The following is a 20696-nucleotide window of genomic DNA, read 5'->3' as shown; positions in this document are numbered from 1 at the left end:
TCCTAACTCTACATTTTTATTATGGATGTTTACAGATCTCAGGAAACTCTAAGATCTTTCCATCTATAAACCTAAATTTATAAAGGCACATACTCTTCCACACACACTCCCCTATGGATAGCACATATGTGGCATATTAAAATGTATATCACATTAGAAGCATTAATCACTATACAGATCAATTCAGAGATTCTTTAGAGGACTCCTGTGGCCCATCATTTGTCTATGAACCACAATCCAATAGAGGACCAATATACTGTTCTAAGTATCTAACATAAATGCTAAACTACAATTTAAACTTGTTTCCTCTGCTTCTATCACTTAACTAAATAGAGAACAGATGGCTTAATAACTCTTTAGCTGTTGTCTTTGAAAACTATGATTATTACCCTATCCTTTTTTTTTGGGGGGGGGAGTCTACATCTCCTTAGTATAGGGAATTCCCAGAATGAAAATGCCCTATTTTCAACTTATAATCTTAGAAAACTGCCATCTTCACAAGTAGTATGCATCTAGACCTGAATCCAGCCAGGTCTTTCTAACTCCAATGCTGTAGTTAATACTGCCTCCCTTCCTACTCTTACTACAAACCATTATTTAACTTTTTTTCACATATTTAATTTTGAACTACATTAATTAGGTTTATTCTTCTCTTCTGAAAAATTTCCCAACTTTTTCCATTAACCTTCTTCTCTCCCTCCTTTTTTTTTCCTTCTGCATATTAACATTTACCTAGAATTTAATTTACTTCCTACAGATGTGAAGAATGCATAAAATTTGTTTTTCTATACACAGACAATAAAATCCTTATTGGCCTAAGGCAAAATATAGTGACAACAGAAAATTTTCAATAAACATTAGAATGAAAAAAAGAATATTGGTGTATTTAACCAGACAAAACAAACTATAGGCAATAATGTTTTATAAAATTAGTTCATAATAACATAGTTCAACATAACATTTTAGAACCAAAAATCAAAGTCTACCTCACTGGGTAGTTCTTACATTGCTGTGTGAACTCTATGAAATTCTTTAGTATGAACCATTAAATCTTAATTTATAAAACATTACTAAATATTCATGTGTCTTAATGGGCTATTGGTAATATTAACTAGTATCTAGATTATTTCATATATACATGTGTATATAACACAAACATATACATATAAATATGTATGTTTGTATGTATACACATACATAGTATGTGATATCCTTTATGTCAAAATCTTAGGTTACTTCATGTAGCCAGTCATGATTCTCTTGGTTTGAACACCTGTGTGGGTCCCTACATTGCCTACACATTGCACTGCATTGCCTCCAAGTTCTTCTTTGCCTATTTATTGTCAGCACTGTTCCTTTTGTCCCTTAGCCACATATTGTTTTGACTTCTCAACTAGATTATAAAACCCTGGAGGGTGGGGGACCAAGAGCACAATGAATAAACAAGAATTTCTTAACTGCCTACTACTTGCCAAGCACTATATTAGATGCCAAGGCAAAAGGGACACAATTTTGCCTCAAAGAGCCTATATTTAATGGAGACATGTACATATATAGAGTTATAAAAGATACAAGATATATAAGCTACCCTTAGAGGAGAAGCAAAATATTTTGTATCACATAGTAAACACTTTTATTACAAAGTGTTTAAAAGTTATTCAAATGAAACAATCTACTTGTTGATATCCTTTTGAAATATGATAGTTTCTGACCTCTGAGAGTAATTCTCTTAAAATGATCATGCTTATCTACTGATATTCTTCTGCTTTCCTTTAGTTTTCAAATCTACAGTGTTTTATGAGAAAGGAATGAGTGAAAAAAGAGAGCATTAGAATGGCTCTCAGATGGGAGAGGATGTATATTTCTAGTTATTGGGGCATAGGGGAAAGAGAAATATAAAGGAGGGCCCAGCAGTAATCTCATATACTTCAAGTACATTTTTAATTAATAAATTTTTGTTAACTAGTCTAAAATTTTCATCATACATAAATAGCATTTGTTGCTTTGGAGAAATAAGTTCTAAGTTCCAATAGACTGACTTTCAAATTGGGAACTATTTGCATACTGTATTGCATTCCCCATTGCATTTCAAGATGTCAGACAAAATGCTTGCATTCTTCCTAGCAGACAAAGATGATATTGTTAATGCCAACTATTTATTTCAGTGAGAGGCAGTATTGCATAGTGGATAAAAGACTAGCAATAAGGACAGAAAGATTTGGATTCGAGTCCTGATTCCAACATTCAAGCTGTTTAGTCATCGACAAATTATGTAACTTTTCAAGTCACACACAAAACAGTAATACTACAAATTATAAACATTGCTGACCTGAGTTGCTGATCTAGAGTGACTTTCCACAGAGGAGTACCCCCCTCCCCAGATGGAAATATTATTCTGATATCCTCCAAATGTATCTCAATATATACTGATGAACCATACCAGTCAGTTAACAAACTAGTTGAGCAGCTGATGTACAAAAGAAAAAAAAAATAATAATTTTTCTTGTACTACTTTACAAGTCAATAGCAATTCCTGCTTTCTAGTCCCATGGTCTAAGTTATGCTCCCTTCCCACTTAACTATCTAAAATGCATGTGTTACCCAAGAGATAATTTGGGCCTTATCTCATGTCATCTGAAACTTTGGGTGAATAAATTTATCTTCTATTTCACTGGCAATAAAATTGAAATGCAAGAGTCAAGTAAGCAATCTGATTAACTACCAAAAAACAAAAGCAAAGTGAGCTGATCTGGAACACCAAGAGCTATTTCCTCTTCCAACATAGCTCTGAGAAATTGGGCCCCTTCTCTGTTCACTGTTTGTTTCCCAAATCATGCCATCAGACTTAGTGATGAAAAAGGCAGCCAAATCCCAAATTGAAGTCTTCTGCTGGAAGAGTGCATGGGTAAAAAGATGATTCAGAAAGAGAATTTTTCACACAGAAGTTCAAGCTAATTTATTTTCATCTGAAAGGTATTATTTGCTATTTGGACTCTTTTTGTCCTTCCCTCTCCTTCCTCGAACTGTCTCCCTCCCCATCATCCCTCTCCCCATCCTCCACTTTTTTATTAAAAGAAAATAAATCCCTATCTGCATTTAATCACACAACTAGCATGAAAATGAACTCAATGAATAAAAATGTCAGGAGAGTTAAATGATAGGATTCCTGCTTAGCCAAGTTTTCTGTCTAAAATTAGACTGCCTTTCTGGATTTACTGCTGTTATTAAGTGAATGTCCTTTTCACAATAAAGCAGGGCTTCTTGGATTTAGACAGTGTTGTGAGGCATAGGATAAAGTACTCTGTGATGTATGACTTTGATTGACTCGAGGGGCCTTACCGTTTCGATGCCGGGGTCTGTTCTTTGTTCACCAGATGAAGACTAGAGGCTATAATACAGAGCTTGGGACCAGAGCTTGGAGAGGGATGTGTGTAAAGATGTAGAGTACCTTGTTTCTGCCATGCTAACATGATGAATTACAGTGCATTAAGGAAGTGTTGACACATGTGGGAATAGGCTCTTGACAAGCTTGCCAGTAATTAAGGCGCATTGTATGTAAAATCACTACCAAAAAAAGTTGGAGCCTTGTTCTTTGTTAGGAGGACTTTTTGCCAAAGAGCCTTTGATGGAAAATACTCATATCTTCAGAATCTTTGTGGTTCACACAGTGATGAGGGCAATAAGGAGAGAGGTTGGCTTTTATTAAAACTCAGTGTTCCTACAGTTTGAAAGGTACAATAATGATTTTTATGCCACAGAAAGAAACAATGCACTGACTACTAAATCACCTGAACTTTATCAGTCTTATAATAGGGACTCATGAGCGGTTGCGCCACCATTTGTATTGACTTTTGGAGACTAAAGCAAAAAGGATCTCTTCTCCTATGTCTTCCCAAAATTTTTGTGCTCCCTCCCTCCTCCTCTTCTTCCTCTTCTTCTTTTTCCTCTTCATCCTCTTCCTTCTTCTCCTCCTTCTCTGTCTCTGTTTGTCTGTCTGCTCTGTGTCTCTCTTTGTCTCTGTCTCTGTCTCTCTTTTTGTCTCTGTCTCTCTGTGTCTGTCTCTCTTTCTGCTTCTCTCTGTCTTTGTGTCTTTCTCTGTTTCTCTCTGATTCCTCTCTATCTCTCTCTCTTATCTCTCTGTCTCTGTCTGTCTGTCTCTTTGTCTGTCTGTTTGTGTGTGTGTGTGTGTGTGTCTCAATTTTCCCTACTAGATGTAAAATAGATACTGCCTGATTATGCATCAGGGTTTTCTGCCTTGTCAGATTTCTTCAAGAGCACAGGCTTCCAAATTGCCATTCCATTATGATCCCTCTTCCAGATAATAGCTGAAAGAATCTGGAATGGACCAAGATTATGAGGCACAACCCAAACTTTAGGAATGAGCCACCTTCAGCAGTGGTCCAGGCATACAAATGGTCTTTACAATATTGTTCCCCTACCCCTTCTCAGGCCTCAATACTTGGCTGCAGGCCAAGGCAAAGCAAGACATGGACCTTAGTTACCTTTCCATCTGTCCAACAAGAGTTGGGGAGTTTGTAATTTGGAAGGGCTAGATTGTCTGCAATCTGGCATTTTGTTTTAAAGACAGAAATGAAACTGAATTAACCATCAGTCCAGGAATAATGAAAATTCTAGGAATTGTCCATTACTAGAGACTGTGTGGAACCTCTCATTCCCATAAGACATGTTGAAATGGGGAGCTCATGCAAATCACTTCAACATGCTTGATAGTTTAAGCCGAACAGCCGTCATCCACAAATCTTATCTTACTAGTTTCCCCATCTGTAAAATGAGGAAGTTGGACTGTATTCTGTGTTGGAAATTATTGAAGGCTAGTCATGTGGGAGAAAGATGACATTCTATTTAAGCCCTGAGGAAACTAAGTTTCAGGGAAAGTCTTTTCTGCCCAATATTTTAAAAAGCCTTTTTAAAAATTAGGATTGTCAAAAAATAAATAGAATGGTTCACAAAATAATGGGTCTCCCTAAAATGAAAGCTGTAAAAACAGAGACAGAGAGAAACTTGTCAACAAAGTCAAAGGCAGGAGACATACTTTAAAAACAGGGTTAATTAAATGGCCTCAAAAATTTTTTCTTCATTTCTGTGAATCTTTTAATTTTTTTTTTTTTGTTGTTCACCCAGATGATTTCATTAGTATGAGTCTACTCTGTAAGAGCACTCTTTCTGTTGATATAAAATGACAGCAACTGGTCTATAACTTATAGTCTTAGAGATCTGCATTAAACATTAAAAGGTTTACTTTTCTGGGGTGACAGAGTTAGTCCATATCAGAAAGAAGACTTGAAGATAGATCTTCCCAACTCTAAGACCAATCTTTGATTCTCTAGGCCACACTCTTTATTCAAAACTAACAGAAATAGAAATGATAATTTCTAGAGAAAGCAGTAGAATTTGGAATCAAACAAAATATATTCAAGAAGGATCTTTTTTGGTTCCTCAAGGAAAGACTCCATGATACCTTGGTGTCATGGCCATTACCTATTCTCAGCAAGTAATTCTTTTTTGAAACCATTCCTTTCATCTGCTGAGAAAATCCAGAGTATCTCAGATTTAGTCTAAAGAGAGTATTGAAGCCTTGTTGTAATAACCATGAGAATGTCAGTTTCTTTCCCTCCAATGACTCCCATGTTTGGATTTCCACAGTGGTACTTTGGCTGTTGAAAAGACCAACCCAAAGTGCTCAGCTGTCACCATGTTTACAAACTATTCTCAGGTAGTTTGACATTCCTAGCTACTTTCTTCATTTTCTTTCTCTAGTACTGTCTTCTTAACAGATACACATTTGAAACACTGTTTTTTAATAGTAATACTGTCAACTGATTTACTCCCAACACTCTACTATGTCCAATAAGGAATCTTACTTGTATCACAATTCATTTATATAGTCATTCAGGGACAACCCTGCCTATACTCAATGTGGAACAGACCATGCAAACACATAAATTCTACACATGTTTCTACTATAAACAATTGGCTTCACAATTAGATCCAATTACCTTTCACGTCCAAGTATTCAATCACCTTGGTTGTAAGATGTTCGCTAAATTTGATTTTTTATTTTTATTTTTGCCTCCTTGGCAATTTTATAGTGCTTCTAACTGCTGGCTCTAAGGAACCCATGAATAGCTTCCAAAGTTGTAAAAAAGAGGTAGGAGTCTTTATGGATGACTCAATGAAGATGTCTGCTTACTACCCAGTGGCAATCAAAAAAAAAAAAAAATACTAGAAAGTTAGAATATATTCAAATGGAAATCAAGAAAAATGTAGGCGGCGTTATAATACCATTTCATAAATCAATAATATCTTAACTTTAAGAACTATTCATTTGGGATTCCAAAGAAAATATTTCAAGAAGATATTCCAAGGAGAGTAATAAAAAGGAATAGGCAAGTTGGGGGGGGGGGCAGGGTACTTACATGAGAAATTGCAAAGTTTTAACTTCCATTTGAAAAGAAAAAGTATAAGAGTAGACAGAGAAGTATAAAATGATCCTAACGGGAGCCTGATAAACATTGCTTTAATGAATGAACACAAGATTTAATTAAATCCCCTTAGATGAGGTTTGTGTTTGTATGTTCAATCATTCTCAATCACATCCAAATCTTTGTGATCCCATTTGGGGTTTTCTTGGCAAAGACACTGGAGTGATTTGCCATTTCATTCTCCAGCTCATTTTATGGATGAAGAACTGAGGCAAAACAGGAGTAAATGACTTACCTAGAGTAATACAGGCAAGAAGTGTCTAAGATCATATGAACTCCACCTAGCTGCCCCTAGATGAAGTTTATACTGTCACAACTGCATACATAATTTGAGGATAATTTATGTAAAGTACTTTGTAAATCTTAAAATGCTATATAAATGCTAACTATTGTTATTGTCATTATTATTTTAAAACCTAAGAAAAAAGTTAGAGATTTTTGTCTCATTTTGAATTATCTTCAATTATGTTCATTATTTTAATCAATTGTATAATTGTTTAGCATAGACCTCATTTTATGGATTTATATATTTTATTCAAATACATAATCTCTGCCATCTCCATATTTGAGAACATAATTCTATTTTATTAAACAGAAAAATGAATGAATTTTTAATGAAATAAATCTTTATTAAATGGCATTTACTAATCAACCTCTGGATTTTCAACAATTGAGAAAAAAAATTCATTCACACTTCTTTTTCATTTCTATAAAAATTAGAAGAGAGCCCACTTTCTAAACCCAGACTAAAAGGTTATCAAATATTTTATCAGAAATGAAATAATATCAGCTCAACTTAGATAAAAAAGGTACAAACTTAGGTAGCTACGCGGTGCAGTAGACAGAATGCTGAGTGGGGGTCAAGAAAATGAGTTGAAATCTGGCCTCAGACACTTAATTCTTTATCTCCCTATCCCTGTACCATGCCTACAGATGCAGGTATAAGAGGAGAGAGAAGAGATTTCCCTCTCAAAAATCTGTACTCTTCAAGGATTACTTATTTCCCAACTGCAAAATCACTTAACCCTGTTTGCCTCAGTTTTCTCAACTATAAAATGATCTGAAGAAGGAAATGTCAAACAACTCTAGTATCTTTATGGAGAAACCCTAAATTAGGTTACAAAGAGTCAGACACAACTTCAATTATGTGATTGAACAACAAGTTTCCTTGTAGCAACATTGTGAAGTAGATTGTGTTAATATTACTCCCCACCCCTCTTTTTTTTTTTTTAATCTAGAGCTATTATTTTATAGAGTTTCCAGTGAGAAAATTTATTCACTAGCTTAGATTGGTACCTTCACTATGGTTTGCTTTTAGTTTTAAAGATTTGCTCAAAATACTGAGAGAGAAGTGAAATGGCCAAAAATCCATGTAACACAGAGGTGAAACTGAAACTAGCTACCAATCTTTTATTTATCATCATTTTATAGGTGAGAAAATCAAGTTAGAGAGGTTCAGGGACAGGAATATAACTTACAAGTCTTCCTACCCAGGTTCAAAACTAGGTTTCTGAGTTCCATGCCCAACACTTCACCATACATGTGAAATTCTAACCACAGGGTTCAGCACAAAGATTTGCTGTAAAAAACTGAGTCCTGTGGCAATTCTCATTTGTGTTAATAATGCTTTTCTAGCAGAGTCCTCTATCTTTCTCTATGTCCTATTCCTCCCACCCCCCCAAGTTCAGTCACTATTCCAAAATAACCCATTTCCTGACCCTCTTCCTCACTTTGTTCTCTTAGACCATGGGGATAATTCTAGCAGTTGGAACTGACCACAGCCAGTAACCATTGGCAAGTTTTCCAGGGAAGCTATAGTTACCAAACACACTATCCAGAGGCATGGGCTATTGAAATAGAAATTTCTTACTGTAGTAATTAATCTATGGACAGTACTACTTTTCACAGATAATGTTTGACATTTTTTTCCTGAAAGCAACATCTGTAGTGTGGGTATTCTAAGAGAAAACAGTAGATAGATAAAGAGTGCCAAGTTATATGTGGAATGTGACAACCCAAGTCCTAGTTTCTGCCACAATGCTTACAAGATATGGGAGCTTGGGCAAGTCCCTTAATCATTTTAAAGCTGTTTATGGTCATTGTAGTAGAGAAGAAAGATCATGGGCTTGGGAGTCTAGAAACAAGGCTTGAAACCTGAATGTACCATTGGTCCAAATAACCTTGAACAACTCACTTCCACCCTTAGCTTATTTATTTTTATAATGAAGTACAATGCAGGGGACTTATTGACTACCTCCACCTCAAATACATTAGAATTGTACTATTCCAGCAGTTTGTTTAGTGTTTGGAAGAATCAACATAGAAACAGATGGGGATAGGAAAGGGGAGAGTGAAGGGAATAAATATTTATATAGCATCTACTATGTGCTGGGCTCTGCATTAAGTACTCTTTAAAAAAAAATATTATCTCATTTGATCTTCACAAAAAGCAAGGTAAGTGCTGTTATTATTCCCATTTTTAAAGTTGAGGAAACAGGAACAAGAAATTAAGTGATTTGCCCAGGTTAACACAGCTAGCAAATGTCTGAGACTGAATTTGAACTCAGGACTGGCATTTTATTTACTATACTCTCTCAGGTACAGAAAGAGAGACAGAGACAGAAAGATAGAATCATAAACAGAGAGAAAGAGAGACAGAGTCAGAGACAAAGACATAGAGAAGAGAGAGAAGAGAACAAGAAAGGTCTTTCCCGGGTGTGGGAAGAGAACATTTTGCAGGTGACCTTTACAATGTTTTGCTTGTGGGCCCAGGACTGAAAGTTATCCCAACTCAGCAGTAGTTAACACTTGTCATATTTTGGCATTAATGATGTTTTTAAGAATCCAGAAGGAGAAAAGCTAAAAATTCAACTAAACTCACTTAAAATATGTCTGTCTCCTCAGAGACACTCTTGGGGTCAATTGTCTACTAGGGTTACCCTCTTTGCTGTCCAACCTTCTCCTATCTGGCTTGCTCCATGCTTGTATCTAACCTTCTGATCCTAACTTCCTCCTTCAAATTAGCTTTAGCATTCTCAGCACTTTTCATACACTCTGACCTCTGACTTGTCAAGAACTACATTTCTCATCAGATTCCTCCTATACTGATCCATGTTCATGGTTTGTAGAAAAAATTGTATATTTGACATTCAAACAAAAACACCAAAGCTGGGGTTTCAATCTTATCTTTGATGCTTCTAAGACTCTCTGGCAATTAAAAACTGAAAATGAAAGTTCACAGATTTTAAAAACTATATTAGCTACTCCTATAGTGTAAAGGAGCAACTGAGCGAGAGCGCTTGGATAATGAAGCACGTGAGACTAATTGCCAATTGGACAGTTCCCTATTAACTTGTTTGAAGGTTGACCCTCCCCAGCTGTTCTGTGCTGATTTGATTGGTGGGACAAAGAGGGAGAAGTGACATGTGTGGGAGGAGGAATTGAGACGCAGACGCTGAGTCAGTCTCTCTGGGTCGTTTGAGGGACGAAGGTGTGTGTGAGGTTGCTAGGCCTAAGCCCCTGACCTTGACCGTAAAAGATCAAAAATAAAGACTTTTAGTGATCCTGACTCCAGCTGATTTCTGGGAAGACAGAGTTCCAGCACTATAGTGCTCTAGTCTCCATGATGCTGATTCTATAATCCCAAATGATACTCATATAGTCATATCACTTGCCTTCATCTTGGTGAGTTCCTTCACCTTTGAGTATCTCTGTAGTCTCATCTCTAAAATAGAGATTGAAATAGATGCCCAGTAAGATCCTTTCCAGATGTGATACTCTTTTCCTCCTTTTATTTATTTATTTTTAACATTCATTAAAAAGATTTTTTTTTTTTTGAGTTCCAAATTCTCTCCCTCCCTGCCAACCCTCTCCACCCATTCAGAGGAAAACAATATGATATCAATTATAAATGTGAAGACATGCAAAACATATTTCCATATTTATTTCCATATTAACCATGCTGAAAAAAATAAAAAGCAAGAAACATAAAAACATAAAAAAAAAAATCTTACAGAGTTCATCAAATTTCTCTCTAGAGGTGGAAAACATTTTCTATCTCGAGTTCTTTGGAATTGTCTTAGATCTTCGCATTGATAAGCATAGCTAAGTTTTTCACATTTGATGTTCACTACAATATTATTGTTAGGTAGGAGGTACCCCACTGAGAACAAGAAAACATTCCTTTCACCTTCCCCACTCCTTCTTTCCCTTCCTCCCTCCCTTTCTCCCTCTATCTTTCCTTCCCTTCCTCCTTCTCTCCTCTCCCTCTCTTCCTTCCTTCCTTCCTTCCTTCCTTCCTTCCTTCCTTCCTTCCTTTCTTCCTTCCTTCCTTCCTTCCTTTCTTTCTCCCTCCATATCTTAGGGTTCACACCCTAAATTTCTTTCTTAAGCACAATGCCTTGAACCCAAATCACTCTGGCTCTCATTGATTAGCCAATAAGAAGTCCCAGGCCCAGCTCCACTTGGTCATTATTTGGGCCTTGATTGGCTCAGAGTAAATGTAAATAGCAACCAACTATTGTTTTGACCAGAAATCATGAAGGTCTTTCCCTCTCAGATTGATTCCTTAAAACAAAACAAAACAAAACAAAACAAAACAAAACAAAAAAAAACAAAAAACAAAAAAACAAAAACCCTAGGTAAAAAAGCTATTTTTTGATTTGCTTATCTTTTACCTAGTCATAATCACTGAATGGGCAACTTAAAGACCTTAGCTTTAAAAAAGATCAAGGTCTGGGGCAGAGCCAAGATGGCAGAGTAAGGGTAGGGATGCACTAAACTTTCTCCCCAAACACTACAAATTCTTTTAAATGACTCTAAACAATTTTTAGAGCATCAGAACATGCAAAAAGATGGAGTGGAACAATTTTCCAGTCAAAGACAACTTAAAAAGTCAGAAGAAAAAGTTGGTAGCAATAGGATAGGAATCCAGCAAGCTGTCCTGGTGCAGTCTACACCAGCACAGGCTCAGCATGGGTGCCAGAAATGGATCTTGGGGTTTCATAATCAGAGATAATAGTGGTGATTTCCACACCTCCCAGCCCAGATATGAATTGGAAGATCAGCAGGAAAGGTTTGTCTCAAGCAGCTTAAGGAGGCTTTGAAGATCAGACAGTAACAGCTTTTAGAAGCCTCAACCCAAAAGAGGTCTCTTTACTAGCATTGAGGAAAGATTTTATTTCTTTAGCACACTAGAACTTACAGTCACAGTAAAAGGGAACTTCCTCATAATTTCAGAGTAGAAAAGAGGGCTTGTGGTCAGGTCCCTAGAAGGATTTCTGAAAACAGTTGCACAAAATCCCTGAAACTTAGGACCCTCCACCCTGGAAATAGAGTTCTACTTTAACAAAGAGGTTGGAGAAATAAGTAAACAACAGAAAGAGATCCTGACCATAGAAAGCTACTACAGTAACAAGAGAGATCAAAACACATACTCAGGAAAAAAATTAATATCAAAGCCCTTACATTCAAAGTATACAAGAAAAATAACAATTGGTCTCAGGCCATGGAAAAGATTAAAATGAATTTTGAAAATCAAGTAAAAGAGATAGAGGAAAAATTGGGAGTAGAAACAAGAGTTTTGCAAAGAGAAATTAAAAAAAAAAAAAAAAACCCTAACAAGAATGCCTTAAAAAGCAAAATTGGCCAAATGGGAAAGGAGATACAAAAGCTCACTGAGGAAAATAATTCCTTGACAATTTAATTGAGTAAATGGAAGGTAATGACTTTATTAGAAATTAAGAAACAATAAAACAAAATCAAAAGAGTAAAAAAATAGAAAACAATGTAAAATATTTCACTGGAAAATCAACTAACCTGGAAAATAGATCCAGGAGAGATCATTTTAAAATTATAGGTTTAATTTGAAAACCATGATTAAAAAAGAGCTTTAACATCATCTTACAAGAAATTGTCAAGGAAAACTTTCTTAATATTCTAGAACCAGATGGTAAAATAGAAATTGAAAGAATCCACTGATCAACTTCTGAAAACTATCCCCAAAGGAAAACTTCCAGAAATATTATAATCAAATTTCAGAACTCCCATAAGAAAGAGAAAATATTGTAAGCATTCAGAAAGAAACAATTCATATATAGCAGAGCCACAGTCAGGATAACACAAAATTTATTAGCTTCTACATTAAAGGATCAGAGGGATTAGAATATGCTATTCTGAAGAGCAATGAAGCTAGATATAACCAAGAATCACTTACCCAGAAAAACTGAGTATAATCCTTCAGGAGAAAAGGTTAGTATTAAAAAAACAAAACAAAACAAAAAAAAAAACAAAAACCAGAGAACTTTCACGTATTCATGCTAAAAAGTCCAGAGTTGATTAAAATTTTGATTTTCAAATATAGGAATCAGGAGAAGCATAAGAAGGTAATCAGGAAAGGCTTATCTTAAGGGACTTAATAAGATTTATCTATTTACATCCCTACATGAGAAGATGATGCTTATAACTCATTAGAACCTTCTCATTATTAGAGCAGTGAAGAGTATATAGAGACAGAGAGCAAATGTATGAGTTGAATATGAAGGGATAATGTCAAAAGATATAAAAGTGATAGATGAAAGAGGAATAGGAAAGGGAGAGGTAGAATGGCAAAAATTATTTGCCATAAAAGGGGCAAGAAAAAAGCTTTTACAGTGAAAGGAAAGAGGGGGAGGAGAGAGATGAACCTTACTCTCATCAGAATTGGCTCAAAGAGAAAATAACATTACACACTCAATATGGACATAGAAATATATCTCATTTTGCAGGAAAGTTGGAGAGGAAGGGAATATGAGAAGAAGGGAGAGTGATAGAAGAGAGGGCATATTAGGGGAGGAGATAGTCATTAAGAAAACATTTTTGAGGAGGGTCAGGGTGAAAGAAGAGAGAGAAAAGAACAAACGAGAGTGAGGGGAAATATGGTTAGCAATAGTAATGTGAAAATCATTTTGAAGCAAGTTTCTCTAATGCAGGCCTCATTTCTCAAATGTATGAGGAACTGAGTCAAATTTATAAAAACAATAAAAAGTAAGTGCAGTTCCCAACTGATAAATGATCAAAAGATTTGAACTATGCCCAGAAGGATATAAAATCCTGATATCCTTTGACTTAACAATACTACTACTAGGAACAAATCCAAAACGAGACTGTTTTTTTTTTTTTTTTAAGACCCATATGTACAAAAATATTTACACCAGTTCTTTTCTCAGGTTAAAGAATTGAAAATTTAGGGGGGGGCACATCAATTGAGGAATGGCTGAATAAATTGTAGTATGTAATTATGATGGAATATTATTGTTCTATGGGAAATAATGATCAGACTCCTTTCAGGAAAAACCTGAAAAGTCCTTCATGAATTCAAAAAGTGAAATGTACTGTGTAAAACGAAATGTTCTGAGATGAACAGCTGTATTTGACTTTGCTATACTCAGCAAAACACCTATCCACACCTGCTCTGAAAGATTAATGATGAAAAATCCTGTTGATAATCAAAGAAAGAAATTGTTATGTCCAAATACAGATTGAAGCATGCTCTTTTTTTTTTTTTTAACTTTATTTTTCTTGTGGGTTTTTTTGGGGGGAAAGGGAAGAAAGCTCACAACATAACTTTTATGGAAATGTTTTGCATGACTTCTAAATGAGGGTGGGGGTAGAGAGAAAGGTAGAGAATCTGGGATTCAAAGTTTTTAAAACAATTGTAATTTTTTTACATGTAACGGGATAATAAAAGTATTAAATTTTAAAAAACTAAAATAAAAGGTCAAGGTCTCCCACTGCATTCAGGACCATCTCTAGTCATCCTGGTCTATATCTAGTCAATAGACCTGGATGGTTCTGGAGGAGAAAGTAAGGCTGGTGACTTTTCACAGCCTTCACTCACTCAAATCTAATTCACTTGGATGTCATGGTATCACTTTCTTAATGTCATGTTCATCTTAAAGAAGAAAACAAACCACAATAACTGTGTACAACTGGGCCAACATCAGTTATCTTCACCTATGTCTTTTACTGATTGAGAAATATTGCTGCAATGCATCATAGTTGATAAAGAAAGGAAATCAAAGAGAAATAAATCTCCTCTCCCCATATCCACATGTGCATCCTTCTTCCACAAGTGACTCCCTTCTGGACCTTCTATGGTTATAATCAGTAGGGTTCTCTTGGCATCTGAATTGAGATCCTAGAATTGGAAGCCTGTTTATTAACTATTTTTATTTTTTTTTATTAACTATGTGTGTGACTGACCTTTGACCAGCCAACGTAAGTTGTCTTCTAATTATGTCCAGGAAATCCTGACACTTTAAAGAAAGGATAGATGGAACCTTTCTTTGCACTTTATTGAAGACATGAACATCTTATTGCCTCTTATTACCTGCTCCTTACTTTCAAAAGAGATTAACCTAACTATTTAAACTAGAGAAATATGGATGAATGATGAGTACTGCTTAGGTCATAGTATACAGTTTGCCAATCCAGTGAATTCATTGGATTATATATCTATGTCTCTCTATATAGATATATAGATATATAGAGAGACATAGATATAGATATAATCTTGAGTAGATGATGACATGAATTCCAAGTTCACTAGAAGGAAATACGTTTATATAGCATTTAAGAAATTACATAGTACTTTCAAGGTCCCCAAGCGATTGAATATCACAAAAATCAGTCTTTTTAACATTATTCTCCCAGTAATGATCATATAACTGTGAATCATGGAGCACCACAAGGACAGAAAAAAATCAAGATTGAAAAACCTGTTAAACCATTTAAAGGAAAGAGAGAATAAATAGACAAGGATGGGCAAAAGTTGAAGGTAGCACAGACCTGCATCAGAACCACATAGAGGGGAAATAGTCTCTGTGCTTGAGGGAAAGGAGACAGGAATATCTCCTACCACTGGTACTTGCCCTCTGGAATTGACTCTGGGCAGCAATCTGGGTTAGACTATCACATGTCCAATACTAAAATGCTAATAAAAGTATATATATGTTTTTAAAAAAAACATTTTTTCCTAATAAATAAATTGTCAAAGGATATTTTGTTGTTGTTTAGCCATTTTTTAGTTGTGTCCATTTGGGATTTTCTTGGCAAAGATATTGGAGTACTTTACTATTTCCTTCTCTAGTTCATTTTACAGTTGAAAAACTGAGGCAAATATGGTTAAGTGACTTACCCAGAATCACAAAGACAGGAAGTGTCTGAGGCTGAATTTGAACTCATGAAGATGAGTCTTTCTGATTCCAAACCTTGTCTTCTATCCACTTTGTACTACTTAGCTGCCCTGCCAAAAGATATTTTAAAAATCTAAGAACTATAATTTGTTAACAACCACATGAAAGTCTTTCAAATCAGGAATAATGAGAAAATATAAATCAAAGTAGTTTTAATATTTTGCTACAGACTCATAAAATTGACAGAATGGCAAAAGATGTATATGGTTGATGAGGGAAGGGCAATGGGAAAACAGGCCCATCAAAATACTCTTGCTACAAACTGTGAATTGGTCTAATCATTCTGGAAAGTAAATTTAAATTATTCTTTAAAAAATATTAAAAATTTCAAATCTTTTGATCCAGAGAATGATAGGTGTATGCCTCCAAAAAAGTCTGTAATAAAAAGAAGTCCCATATATACTAAAATATTCATAGCGACAAATTTTGTAGTTACAAAAAAAAAAAAAAAACCTATAAATATCTACAAATCAGGGTATGTTTAACTCAATTATGATAGGTAAATGTATGTGACATTAATGTCATGACAATAAATATGAAAAATAAGATGATCATAAACCCAGAAAAATATACGAAATGACTAAAATTTGGGGGTACTTCTTAATGTGTAAGTAATTAGCTTCACCAAAGACTTTAAATTTCCCAAATAACCCAATAAAACAAAGTGCAAAGCACTTAGTAGTTAATATATTAAATATATATATAAATTATATATAAGTATATCATATATATCAACATGAAATATATTTATATTAATATATTAGACAATACATTAACAAATATTAAATTCATTCATGTGAAAAAGAGAATATCTTAAAGAAGTGAAAAAACAAAAATATCAAAAAGTGTTATAACAACACTTTTGGTGCTAGGAAAAAACTGGAAAAGAAATGTGGCCTGTAATTATAAAGGAATATTGTTTTGCTATAAGAAATACAAATAAGGATATTTGGGAGCCAAGATGGTGGAGAGGACACACACTTCATTCTGAGCTCTCTTCTACCCTCACACTGATTACCAAATTCAGCCTCTAAAATAGTGCTTGACTGGCAGAATCCACGAATATTAGGAGTATTACAAATTACCAGCTGAAGATAACTTGGAAAATCATCAGAAAATCTATCTTGAGTGGGCAGGAGGAGGCCAGTGGAGGCAGGAAAGCAGAACATGGAGGCTAGCCCACACTGAGCGTACCAGAAGCAGAGTGCAGTCTCCCTGGGTGGAGAATTTGCAGGAAGGACTCTACCACAAGTTGACTGCTCTGCTTTGTTTGCAAAGCAGTAGATCAGCAGAGAAGTTACACAAAAGCCAAAGGTAAAGTGAACCCCAAACACCAGAGTTTAACAGGACCTGGCCACACCCACACAGCACCAGGAATGACTCAACACAAGCACAATGTAGCTGTGCCACAGCCCCATTCTGCAGCATGGGGCTCTGCCCAGAGCAATCACACTTCCACAGAGTGGGGCTTTACCCAGGGGAATCACACTTCCAGCACAGTGGGGCTCTTCCCAAGGCAGTGGTAATTCTGCAACACAGTCACTTCTCACAACCTGTTCATAGGACAGCTACTGTCCATCTGTCTCTATTGTGCAGAGGAAGCTGGAAACCTTGCCCTGAAGATAGACCCCAAGGACTTTTTAAAAAATGAGTAGGAGCAGCTAGGTTTTGCAATGGATAGAGAACTAGCCCTGAAGTCAGGAGGACCTGAGTTCAAATCTAACCTCAGACACTTAACACTTCCTAGCTGTGTGAGCCTGGGCAAGTCACTTAACCCCAATTGCCTCAGCAAAAAAAAAAAAAAAAAAAAAAAAAAAAAAAAAAAGTAAAAAAGCAAAGCGAGCTCTAACTATAGATAGCTTCTATATAGAAAGAGAGCATGAGACTAATAGCAGACAGTCTTCACACAAACCCCCAAAGGGGGACATAGCCTGGGGTCCCCATCACACAAGGCACTCCTAGAAGAAATTATAAAAGATCTTAAAAGAGAGCTAGAAGGAAAATGGATAAAGAGAAGCTTGCAAGAGAGTATGGGAAAAGTATATAACTCATTAAAATAAAGATTTGGTAAAGTGGAAAAAGAAAACAGCTTCCTGAAATGTGAATTGTAAAAGGTAAATAATTCCCAGGGAAACAGAATTTGTGAATTGGGAAAGATAAAGAACTCCCAGGAAAGTAGGATTAGTGAATCAGAAAAAGAAAGTGACTCATTAAAAAAAAAATAGTGAAATGGAAAAAAAATTCCATAGAGCAAAACAACTCATTTAAAAACCCACTTGGTCATATACAAAAAGTAAAAAACATTAGTGAAAAAAAATAACTAATTAAAAATCAAAACTGAACAAATAGAAAGGAATAATTCATTGAGACATCAAGATTCAATCAAGGAAAACAAGAAAAAAGAAAGAAAGAAAAAATAGACAAAAAGAAGTTAAATATCTATGTGGAAAAACAAAAGATCTAGAAAATAGATCTAGGAGAGATAATCTGAGGATTATTGGACTTCTTCAAAATTATGATGAAAAAAAAGAGCCTAGACACTATTTTACAAGAAATCATCAAAGAGAACTGCACAGATGTAATAGAGTCAGAAGGTAAAATAGGCATTGAAAGAATTCATTGAACACCTTGTGAAAGAGACCACAAAATAAAAACTCCAAGGAATATTGTGGCTAAATTTCTCAATATTAGACTAAGGAAAAAATATAAACAGCCAGAAAAAACAATTCAAATACTGAGGAGCCACAATACAGATCACTCAGGATCTAGCAGCTTCCAAAGGGCCTGGAATCTGATATTTCAAAAAGCCAAATAACTTGGAATATAGCCAAGAATAAACTATCCAGCTAAGCCGAGTATATTCTTCCAGGGAAGAAGATGGGACATTCAATGAAACAGGTGAATTCCATTTGTTTCTAAGGAAAAAACCAGAAATAAACAAAAAATTATTGACCTCCAACCATAGGACTCAAGAGAAGTAGAAAAAGGTAAAAAGAATTCTTGAGAACTGTATTTGTTATGGATATACATAAAGAATACATATATAATTTGATTTTACTGTTATAAAATACAAAGGGAAGTAGAAGTGGAAAGGGGATTGTATCAGAAAAAGGGAAAAGGGGGAAATTACATCCCACGAAGAGGCAAAGGAAACCTATCATATCTGAGGGACTTTAGAGAGGAGGAAGAACATTGTGTGAATCTTACTCTCATCAGATTTGGCTCAAAGAGAAAATATTAGACATATTTGGAATACAGAGAAATTTCTCTCACCTCATTAAAAAGTGGGAGAGGAAAAAGGAAAAGAAAAAGAGTATGCTAAATAGAAGGGAATACAGAAAAAGTAAGGGAAAGGTATAAGAAAGGGGAGGGACTCAAAGGAGGTGGGAGAGATTTTAAAGAGGGAGAGCTAGCTGCGTGAGGCAAGTGGTGCCCATAAATTTAATACTGGGGTGGAGGGTAAGGGGGGAAAGAAAAAGAAAAGTATAATCTGGGGATAATAAGATGGAAGGAAATACAGAATTAGTAGTGTTAATCATAAATGTGAATGGGATGAACTCTCCTATAAAGCAGAGGCGGGTAGCAGACTGGATCAAAAGCCAGAATCCAACAATATGTTGTTTACAGGAAACACATTTAAAACAGGGTGATACATACAGAGTAAAGGTAAAAGGCTGTAGCAGAATCTATTATTCTACAGGTAAAGTCAAAAAAGCAGGGGTAGCCATCTTTATCTCAGATCAAGCAAAAGCAAAAATTGATCTAATTAAAACAGATAAGGAAGGAAACTGTATCTTGCTAAAGGATAGCATAGACAATGAAGCAATATCAATCTAAACATATAAGCACCAAGTGGTATAGTATCTAAATTCGTAAAGGAGAAGCTAAGAGAGTTTCAAGAAGAAACAGCAAAACTATAGTAGTGGGAGATCTCAACCTTGCATTCTCAGAATTAGTTAAACCAAACCACAAAACAAATAAGAAAGAAGTTAAAGAGGTAAATAGAATATTAGAAAAGTTAGGTATGAAAGATCTTTGGAGAAAACTGAATAGAGACAGAAAGGAGTATACTTTCTTCTCAGGAGTTAATGGAATCTATACAGAAATTGACCATATGTTAGGAAACAAAGATCTCAAAATTAAATGCAGAAAGGCAGAAATAGTAAATGCATTCTTTTCAGATCACAATACAATAAAAACTACATTCAACAAAAAGCTAGGGGTAAACAGACCAAAAAGTTATTGGAAATTAAATAATCTCATCCTAAAGAATGAATGGGTGAAACAGCAAATCATAGACACAATAAGTATTTTCACCCAAGAGAACGACAACAATGACACAACATGCCAATAGAGAAAGTGAAGGTCAATGAATTGGGCTTGCAATTTAAAAAGCTAAAAAAAGACCAAATTAAATCCGCCAATCAATTACTAAACTTGAAATTCTAAATTTTTTTGTAATTTTTTAAAATTAATTTTTATAATTATAACGTTTTCTTTGACAGTACATATGCATAGGTAATTTTTTTTTTTACAACAATATCCCTTGTACTCCCTTCTGTTCCGAATTTTTCCCCTCTTCCCTCCACCCCCTCCCCTAGATGGCAGGCATTCCCATGCATATTAAATATCTTATAGTATATCCTAGGTACAATATATATGTGCAGAACTGAATTTTGTTGTTGTTGTTGTTGCAAAGGAAGGATTATATTCAGAAGGTAAAAATAATCTGGGAAGAAAAACAAAACAAAACAACAACAACAACAAAAAAAACAATACTCACAGTTTACACTCATTTCCCAGTCTTCCTTTCCTAGATGTAGCTGATTCTGTCCATCATTGATCAATTGGAATTGGATTAGTTCTTCTCTATGTTGAAGATATCCACTTCCATCAGAATACATCCTCATACAGTATCATTGTTGAAGTGTATAATGATCCCCTGATTCTGCTCACTTCA

General features: G+C 35.2%; 1 long non-coding RNA gene across 1 annotated transcript in view; it reads right to left on the bottom strand.

Annotated features, from left to right (window-relative positions):
* The window catches only part of LOC141559823 (uncharacterized), a 150305-nt gene that overhangs the window by 17656 nt on the left and 111953 nt on the right, over positions 1–20696 (bottom strand). The window contains exon 4 of the long non-coding RNA XR_012487575.1: positions 15679–15786. This is a non-coding gene — a long non-coding RNA (uncharacterized LOC141559823). The remainder of the gene's footprint in view (positions 1–15678; positions 15787–20696) is intronic.

The sequence above is a fragment of the Sminthopsis crassicaudata genome, chromosome 3, assembly GCF_048593235.1.
Source record: "Sminthopsis crassicaudata isolate SCR6 chromosome 3, ASM4859323v1, whole genome shotgun sequence".
Classification (NCBI taxonomy): domain Eukaryota; kingdom Metazoa; phylum Chordata; class Mammalia; order Dasyuromorphia; family Dasyuridae; genus Sminthopsis; species Sminthopsis crassicaudata.
The sequence above is the reverse complement of the archived record's forward strand: the minus strand, read 5'-3'. Positions and strand labels throughout refer to the sequence as shown.